The sequence below is a fragment of the Pteropus vampyrus genome, unplaced genomic scaffold, assembly GCF_000151845.1.
Source record: "Pteropus vampyrus isolate Shadow unplaced genomic scaffold, Pvam_2.0 Scaffold13, whole genome shotgun sequence".
NCBI classification, from domain to species: Eukaryota; Metazoa; Chordata; class Mammalia; order Chiroptera; family Pteropodidae; genus Pteropus; species Pteropus vampyrus.
The window spans coordinates 12,515,510-12,523,908 of NW_011888794.1; the positions used below are offsets into that span (position 1 = coordinate 12,515,510).

At 37.4% G+C, this 8,399-nt stretch overlaps 1 non-coding gene across 1 annotated transcript; it reads left to right on the top strand.

Annotated features, from left to right (window-relative positions):
* Positions 1-6,426: 6,426 nt before the first annotated feature.
* LOC111733346 lies at positions 6,427-6,545 on the top strand. The gene has a single exon (XR_002777951.1). It is a non-coding gene; the product is annotated as a 5S ribosomal RNA (ribosomal RNA).
* Positions 6,546-8,399: the final 1,854 nt, after the last annotated feature.

Genomic DNA, 8,399 nt, shown 5'->3' on the forward strand with positions numbered 1-8,399 from the left:
TGATGTGTATTTTATTATGATAAATAATGCAGACGATTGCCTTCCCTGTGCATCGGTGAAATCCTCAAAGAGGATTGCGTTTAATTCAAACCCTTAAACTATGATCCAGCATAATGACTGGCTTGTCATCAATATTTATCAAATAAATGATCAAGGCAGAGTGCTGTATGGTATACAACTTCTGCTTTTTCATCTAAGCGTTAACGGCAAGTCCCGCTTTTATGTTCAAGCCAATTAGTGGTTGGATTTCTATTTGTCCCCTAAATGGTCATAACAAGTTCCAAAATTGAGAAAGGAATTCTAAGTAACAGACTCTAAAAGGTGTGACTAGGTGCGGAGGTCCACGGGGAACTATCTACACTAAATGTAGAGGCCGACCTGCATTCTTATGTGTTTGCACAGATGCTGGTAAACCATTAGTACTCCTATTTTGGGATTCAGATCACGGGTCTATTAAAACCAGAGGATGGGGTTAGGGGTTGGAAGAGTTCGGCCACATTTATAAATTCCAAATTTATAAAGATGGGACCCTCTCCAATTGAAGCTTGTCCACTGAGAGCAAAAAGGAAAGAAAATATATTATCACTAACACAGTCCCTTTCTGCCTGAGGCCAATCATCGAAGAGGGTTGAAAGTTAGTGATCTTGGTAAGTTTTAAGGGTAGAAAAGCAAAATTGTCTCCACCAAAATAAAATTAGTGCAAAAAAAAAAAAAAAGACAAAAAATAATCAGGAAGATAACAATAAGTTCTCACTGAGCCTTGAGCCCCCATCCCTTTCAAACTCCCTATAAGTCCAGAATATCCAATTTAAGAAAACGTGACAGTCATTCTATGGTAAAAAGCCATCCCTTGGGATGCAACCTGGGAACAAAGGGGCATATATGAGCTGTGACTCCCACCCCAAGAAATTGTTCTGAATGGCCCTGGAGAGGCCCAGGTGGAAGTCACTTAAGCTGAGGGCTAAGTTCATGAACAGAGTATGTAGGGCTGTTGCCAGGAGATGGAAGTCAATTCCAGCATTGTCTCCAGTTTTGATCATAGGGTTGATCAAATGCAAATAAACACTGGACTATTACCTAGCAAACAAGGGACTGTGGTTCCTGAACCCCAAATGAAAAGTAGCTTGTTACCTCGGTAGAACCCCTTAGAATAGTATCCTGATGCTCAGTTCAGAGGTGATCACAAAGGACAATGGCTAAGAAAGACCATCTTCCTGATTAGAATCTGGGGAGGCCAACCTGGCCAGTCTCGGGGCACACACCTCGGTCAGTGTAGAGTCCTTGCGTCTTCTGGCCAACGGGATATGCGTGTGTGCTACAGACAATGGCCACTGTGTGTGGCTTCCCCTTTTCCAAATGGGGTTTTTAATTGCAATTATTTGTCATTCGATGTGTCGGGGAAGGTTCTGTGTATCAGATAGGCTGTTAAATCATGAGCAGTGATACCCAACCCGACTGAGTACAATGCAACTCTTCCAAGATCTGACTTGTTGCAGGACCCAGCAATCATTTCTTATGTTGGTGGTCTTCGAGTTTCCTTAAAGGAGCTGATTAAGTACCAACTGGTGGGAACAAAGAATGTCCTAATTAGCAGGGCTCAAGGAACAGGAGCAGAAAGTTTGATGATTTATCTTTCCCCTTTTCCCTCTAGCTCACCTTCCTTGATAAACCCAAACACCCCGATAGGAAGCTTCCGGTGTCCTGTGTTTATCCTTCACTTCACTTTGTCTCTCAAACAGCCGTTGGATGTCTATGTTGACTCCTTTGTCTCTGAAACGCGGCTGTCAGCCTGCAGATGAAGTCGATTCACCTGCCCTTCCAAAATCCTTTTCTCCTTTTAATCCAAGGCAGACATGGTCCCCCGCAATTCAAGAATTCACCGCTTATCTGTTTCTCTTGTTCCTGGCTGCTTTATCTACTGCCCTTACTAAGGACAGCTGACAGCTTTATAAAATAGCTTCTGTCTCTCAAGGAAACCTCATTAAAGGAGCCTATGGGAAGGGATTTGGGTTCCCTTCTCAGACCGAGAGAGCAAAGGCGGGCCTGACCGATACAGGGGGACAATACTTCATCTGCTTGCTCCATCTATTCCTGAAGGTCCAAGTTCTGCGAGCTTTTAAATCTCCTAGGTCAATTTAACCATCGAATCCCTAGCAGCGAATGGGTGATGAGTGCAGAATCCTCAAGTATTCTTGTTTGCCTTCAGGATTGAACTCCACTCTCTTTTAATAAACTCGATACCTGTTAATAATAGATCTGTTTGGCAGTGTCAAGATGAAAGGAAATATGTAAAGGAATCACATATTGCACAAAGGTTAAGATCTTAATTTACACAAAGCTTAAATGCTTTATCAGTTTAAAGGGGCTATTAAATAAAAACTATCACTACCTCATTTCCTGATCAAAACCTTTTAGTTAGTCCTGCTACCTCCAGATACAGCTCTTAGACCCCACGCGAACTCAGCCCTCCCTGTCTTCACACCACTCACCGTCTTGCATTCTACACTTCATGCTGCAGCTCGGCCAGATATGAGATTTCCTGGGACGGCTTAACCATCCCACAGCTACGCCCTCGCTCGCTCACACTGCTTCCTGTGCTGTTTCCTGGCTGTTTTCCTGTGCTGTTGCCTCCACGTGTGCTATTGAAATGCTAAACCGTCTTTAAAGCAGAACTTTTCCAGCTTTAACGTGCCTGCAAATCACCTGAGGAAGTTGTTGAAACACAGATTCTGATCCAGTGGGTCTAGGATGGGCTGAGATCCTGCGTTTCTAACAAGCTCCAAGGTGATGGCTGCTCTTGGAGAAGCAAGGCTTGAGAGCCCACTCAGAGGTCAGCTCCTTGGGGAAGCATCTGCTCACGGCCTCAGCCGGGATGCATCTCTCCCAACGCTGATGAGATTTACCCCGATTTCGCCATTCTGTTTTCCCCTAGATTTAGACTCTCGAATTTACGATATGGCATAGTTTTTCTCATAAGCTCAGTGGTACATTTTTATGTCATAAGACAGGCCCAACAGACTCTTATAAATCGCAATAGTGGGATGCTCAAAACGTTTGTTGTTGAATCAAGTGTGGCTGATGAAGACTAGACTGGATAAGCCAGCATGGCTGCAGTGTCTCCCTGGAAGGGGACATTTGTAGCAGACCCAGACCAGGTATCATGGGCAACCACCCGGACACTGAACAGGGCAGTGGCTAAGAGTTTGGACAGATGACTTGGGTTCGAATCCTGGTACCACCATGTCCTAACAACTTTGGACAACTCAGCTAAACTCTCTAAGTCTCAGTTTTGTTTTCTTTGATAAAAGCAAAGATACTACTACTTTGTAGGACGATTTTAAGGTTCAAATTGGGGAACAGGTGTAAATGAAATGGCGTTTATAAAGCACTGAGCACTGTGACTGTTGCATCCTAAGTATTCTATAATAAACATGAACTTTTATTCTTACCTGGAGTGACAGTTCTTTAAGGTTGCCATGAAAATTCTAAGACAGGCATTAGATCCTTTTAATTATTTTAGGGCTGTTTTCTAATACCTTCACTGTGCTCCACTACTCTCTTTAAAGCTGGATGGAAATCACAAATACAGTCTGTAAGCGTTAACAACCGCCGATCTCTGCCTCCTTCCTGTGTGTTAAAGCTAAGACTGCCAATCCCAACTGTAGAAACTGACATAAAAGATGACTGAAATGCAGCTCCTACGGTTACCACAGCAACCGCTAGATGTCATCTTTAGAATGTCCTTCTGCTTCACATCCTATTTGAGTAGGAATCATAAAATATATACATTCACCCATCTACTAAATAATTGGCTCACATACAATTTTAAAGAGTAATCATAACCGTTCATGCATCAACACAATAAGATTTGCAAAGGCAGCACATATTTTTAAATGCACACTGTAAAGGGACGAGATTTCTTCAACATTTAATTTCTTCTTTCTTTTATTCTTCTGTTACTATAGCCTTTTTCTTTAAAATTAGTGAATCACAATTAAACTTGCTTTACTCTAGGAACAGATTATTCAATTTTGACAGCTCTTCCTTCCTTATAACCAATGTAATATATACCCAATGTGAAAAACACAGACAATCTCATATTAAAAAAAAGAAATCTGCACTTCCACTATTGAGACAGCTATCAACATTTTTATATTTATATCTATTACATATTTATATATTATATGTTATATTTATACATCTACATATTATCTTTCTATAGAGAGAAGCGTAGATATATGTGTGCACATAGAAAAGCATATAGACACATAAATATACACATATATGTAACAAAAACGATATTTGCAAATATTGTCTGTATCCTGCTTTTGAATGTAGCCCATTCCTTTCCTCTTAGCCCTATATCGTGCAATTTTTTCATGTTAGTAGAGTCTTATATGATGTCATTTTACAGTTGCTTGATATTATACCCTCTGCATATGCCAATATTTAACCATTCTTTTGCTGTTGGACATTGTGTTCATTAGATTAGGTTTGGTTATTTGTGACAGGAAAATTCAAATACAGTGCTTAAACTAGATTGCAGTTTATTTTCTTTCCTGCGAAAGAAAATGTAGAATTTCTTATGAATTCTCATTAGCGTCAAGGCTTGCGTGGGGATTCCCACAGGGCCAGGACCCAGATGCCCTCCTGTGTTGCTATTTTGCCATCCTTAGAGTATTGCCTCATGCTCTAAAATATATGCTTCAAATGGAATCATTACATCACGATCCAGTACGCAGAATGGAAAAGGTCAAAGGAAGGTGTGGTTCTTTGAGACTTCTTAGAAGTCACACACAATACTTCCAATAGCCACAAATAAGCTGTAAGAGCGGCCGAGGCTAGTGATACATTACTGGCAGGGCACGTGCCTGTCTACAAACCATGGTTCTTGTTGCTAAGAAAGAAGAGACATGATAATTAAAGAAAAAACAAGTCTCCAACACAGACATTCAGCTTGTTTCCAATTTTTTTTTTTTTTTGCTATCATTAATAATGCTGTGGTGAATACACCCAAACACACATCCCTGATAATTTCCTTGAGGATAAATTCCCATAAGAGTAATTTCTCAGTCCAAGGATATGCCAGATTTTAAGAGTTTTGATACCTATTGCCAAATTGCTCTCCAGAAATATCGTACCAATTTCTACTCTCATCAGCAATGCAGGTTGAAGAGAGAAAAGGCTATTATAAGAATCAATTTAATTTGACTGTTCGAAGATGCCATACCTCCTGCAAGATAGATAAAGATCCCCACGTCTCAGGTCAGCTAGCGATTGAGAAGATTTCTGAAGAAATAAAACCTCAGTGCCAAGTGAAAAAGTGTTTTTCTATCTAATAACATCAAAGGAAATACAATTTGAGGTCTAGCAACAGAAAGAACAGTTAGCTTTGGTCATCGAAAAGATTTTAAAATGGATACATAAAAGGACAGATGGCATAGTATAGTGGAAAGAGAATTGGATTGAGTGCCAAAGTATGAGTTAGAATCCCAGCTTCTACTTCACTGTGCTTTAGGCCAGCTACTTGACCTCTTTTAGGCTCATTTTCTTTCATACGAAAATGAAACCATGATTGCCTCTCTCTTGCTCTTAAGAAGTTTAAATTTGTTAATGTGAAAAGATTTAACCATAGTTGTATTTGAATTGAAACTTGCACTCTCTTTAAATTTTACGATATTGCAATTCTGTATTTTATATCCTCCATAACCAGATGGACATAAGTCATCAATTTTCTTCAATGAAAAGAACCATTCAATAAGACATTCTCAAGGTTTTTGTTGTTGCTCTTATTGTGGTTTTGTTATTTTGGGCATTAAAGGATCTTAATTTTTTTAATTAATTTTATTAAAACATCACTTATATGCAATAAAAATCACTCATTTTATGTGTACAGCTCGATGAGTTTTGACAAGTGAATACAATGTGAAATCACCACCTCTCACAAGGTATAGAATATTTCCCCAGAAAATTCCTTCAATACCATTTTGCAGCCAATCCTACTCCAGGCAAACCTTGATCTGAACTATATCACTTTTTGTTAGTTTTACCTGTTTTCAAATTTCATATAAATGGATTCATGCAACATACACTTTTTTGTGCCTGTCTTTCACTCAGTATAATATTTTCAAGATGCATTTATGTTTTTCTATGTATTTCATTTCTGTTTGTTTTATTGCTGAGTGTTATTCTATCATATGAATATACTACCTTTTGTTTATCATTCACCTGTGTGGACATTTGAGTTGTTTACAATTTGTGCTTCTTATGAATAAAGCCATTCTGAACGTTAGTACACAGATCTTTTGGTGGACATGTTTTTATTTTGAAAGAATGCGGGAATAAATACCTATAATTTTAATCGCTAAGATATATAGTAAGTTTAATTGTATAACTATATAGCATGTTTCATTTTTTGAGAAACTAGTCTATGGCCATGCCACCCTGAATAAGCCTGATCCCGTCTGATCTCAGAAGCTAAGCAGGGCCGGGTCTGGTTAGTACTTGGATGGGAGACCACCTAGGAAGACCAGGTACTGTAGGCATAAAAAATTTTAAAAAAATAAGGGATTGTAAGCTGACAAGGTCCTTGCAATCTGTGAGGCCAACCAAGGGTGGCCTCAGCTAAAATAATTTTTTTAAATAAAATTAAATTAAAAATTAAAAAATTTTATGAGAAACTGACAGACTTATTTTCCATAACGGTTGTGCCGTTTTACATTGTCAGCAGTGTGGGAGACTTCTGGTTGCTCCACATCCTTCCTTATATTTGATATTCACAGTCTTTTTAAATTTTTACATTCATGTATGTGTGAAGTGGTTTTAATTTGCTTGCCTTTCCCCAATGAATAATGATCTATGGCATCTTTTCATATCCTTATTGGCCATGTCTATGTTTTTTTGGTGCAGTGTTTGTTCAAGTCTTTTTCCTGTTATAATGGATTGTGTTTCTTATGATTAAGATGTATATGTCCTTTGTGTATTTTATTTTTCCAAGTGTTGTCTTTTCACCATTTTTAATGGGTTGTTTGCATTCTTGTTGCCCAGTTATAAGAGTTTGCTGTATATTCTGATTGCAATTTCTTTGTCAGAAACATGTATCATGAGTATTTTTCTGAGCCTAAGGATTGCCTTTCCATTTTCTCAATGGTACATTTTGAAGAAGTTTTTAATTTTGATGAAGTTCAATTCAATCATTTTTACATTTGATGATTAGTGCTTTTTGTGTCCTATCTAGGAAATTTTTTCCATCTAAGATGACACCTATTTCTTTCCACTTTATCTTCTATGTTTTAGCTTTGACATTTAGATCTGTGATTTATTTTGAATTAATTCTCTGTATAAACCGAGGCCAGGGTTTATTTTTTTCTCATATGGATGTCCAGTTGTTCTAGTACCATTCGTTGAAAAGATTATGCCTTTCCAATGAATTATCTTGTTGCTTTTGTCAAGATGAATTGTCAAAATGAATTGTAGGTCTATTTGTGAATTTTCTATTTTGTTCCATTGATTACATATGTCTGACAATTCCGTATTCTCTTATTACTATAGCATTTATAGAAGGTCATGAAACCAGGGAGTATAAGTCTTCCAACTCTGTTTTTCTTTTTCAAAATTATTTTGACTATTCTAGGTCCTTTGCATTTCTGCGTAAATGTTAGAGTCAGCTTCTCAATTTCTACAAAAATGACTTCTGCAATTTTGGTCAGGATTGCACGGAATCTATATTTCAATTTGGGGGAAATGGGCATCTTAACAATATTGAGTTTGCCAATCAATAAACATGGTATATAGGTCTTCATTTAGAATTTTTAAAATTTCTCTCAGGAGTGTTTATTGTTTTCAATACACAAGTCTTTTATATCTTTTGTCACATTTATTTAAAAGTATTTTATGTTTTTGATACTATACTAGATTTTTTTTAATATTTATTTTATAGTTGTTAGATGTTAATATATAGAAATACAGTGGATTTTTTTCTTGGATGTATCCTGAAACATGACTAAATTCACCCACTAAATCTAGTTGTTTCTTATTTGTTTTTTATAGAGTCTATCGGTTTTCCTATCATGTCATTTGTGAATAGAGACAATCTTACCTCTCCTTTCTTAATCTTTATACCTTTTACTCCTTTTTCTTGCTTTATTTCACTGGCTAGGACCTCCACTACAATACTGAATAGAAGTGGTGAGAGTCTACCAGATTCTCAGCCTTAGAGAACAGCAGTCAGTGTTTACCAGTAACTATGATATTTATTATAGATACGCTCTTTATCAATTTAGGAAACTTTCCTTCTATTCTTAATTTGCTGGAGGTTTTATCATACATGGGCGTTGAATTTTGTCAAAAAAAATTTTTTTCCTAAATCTACTGAGGTTATTATATGATTTTTCTCCTTT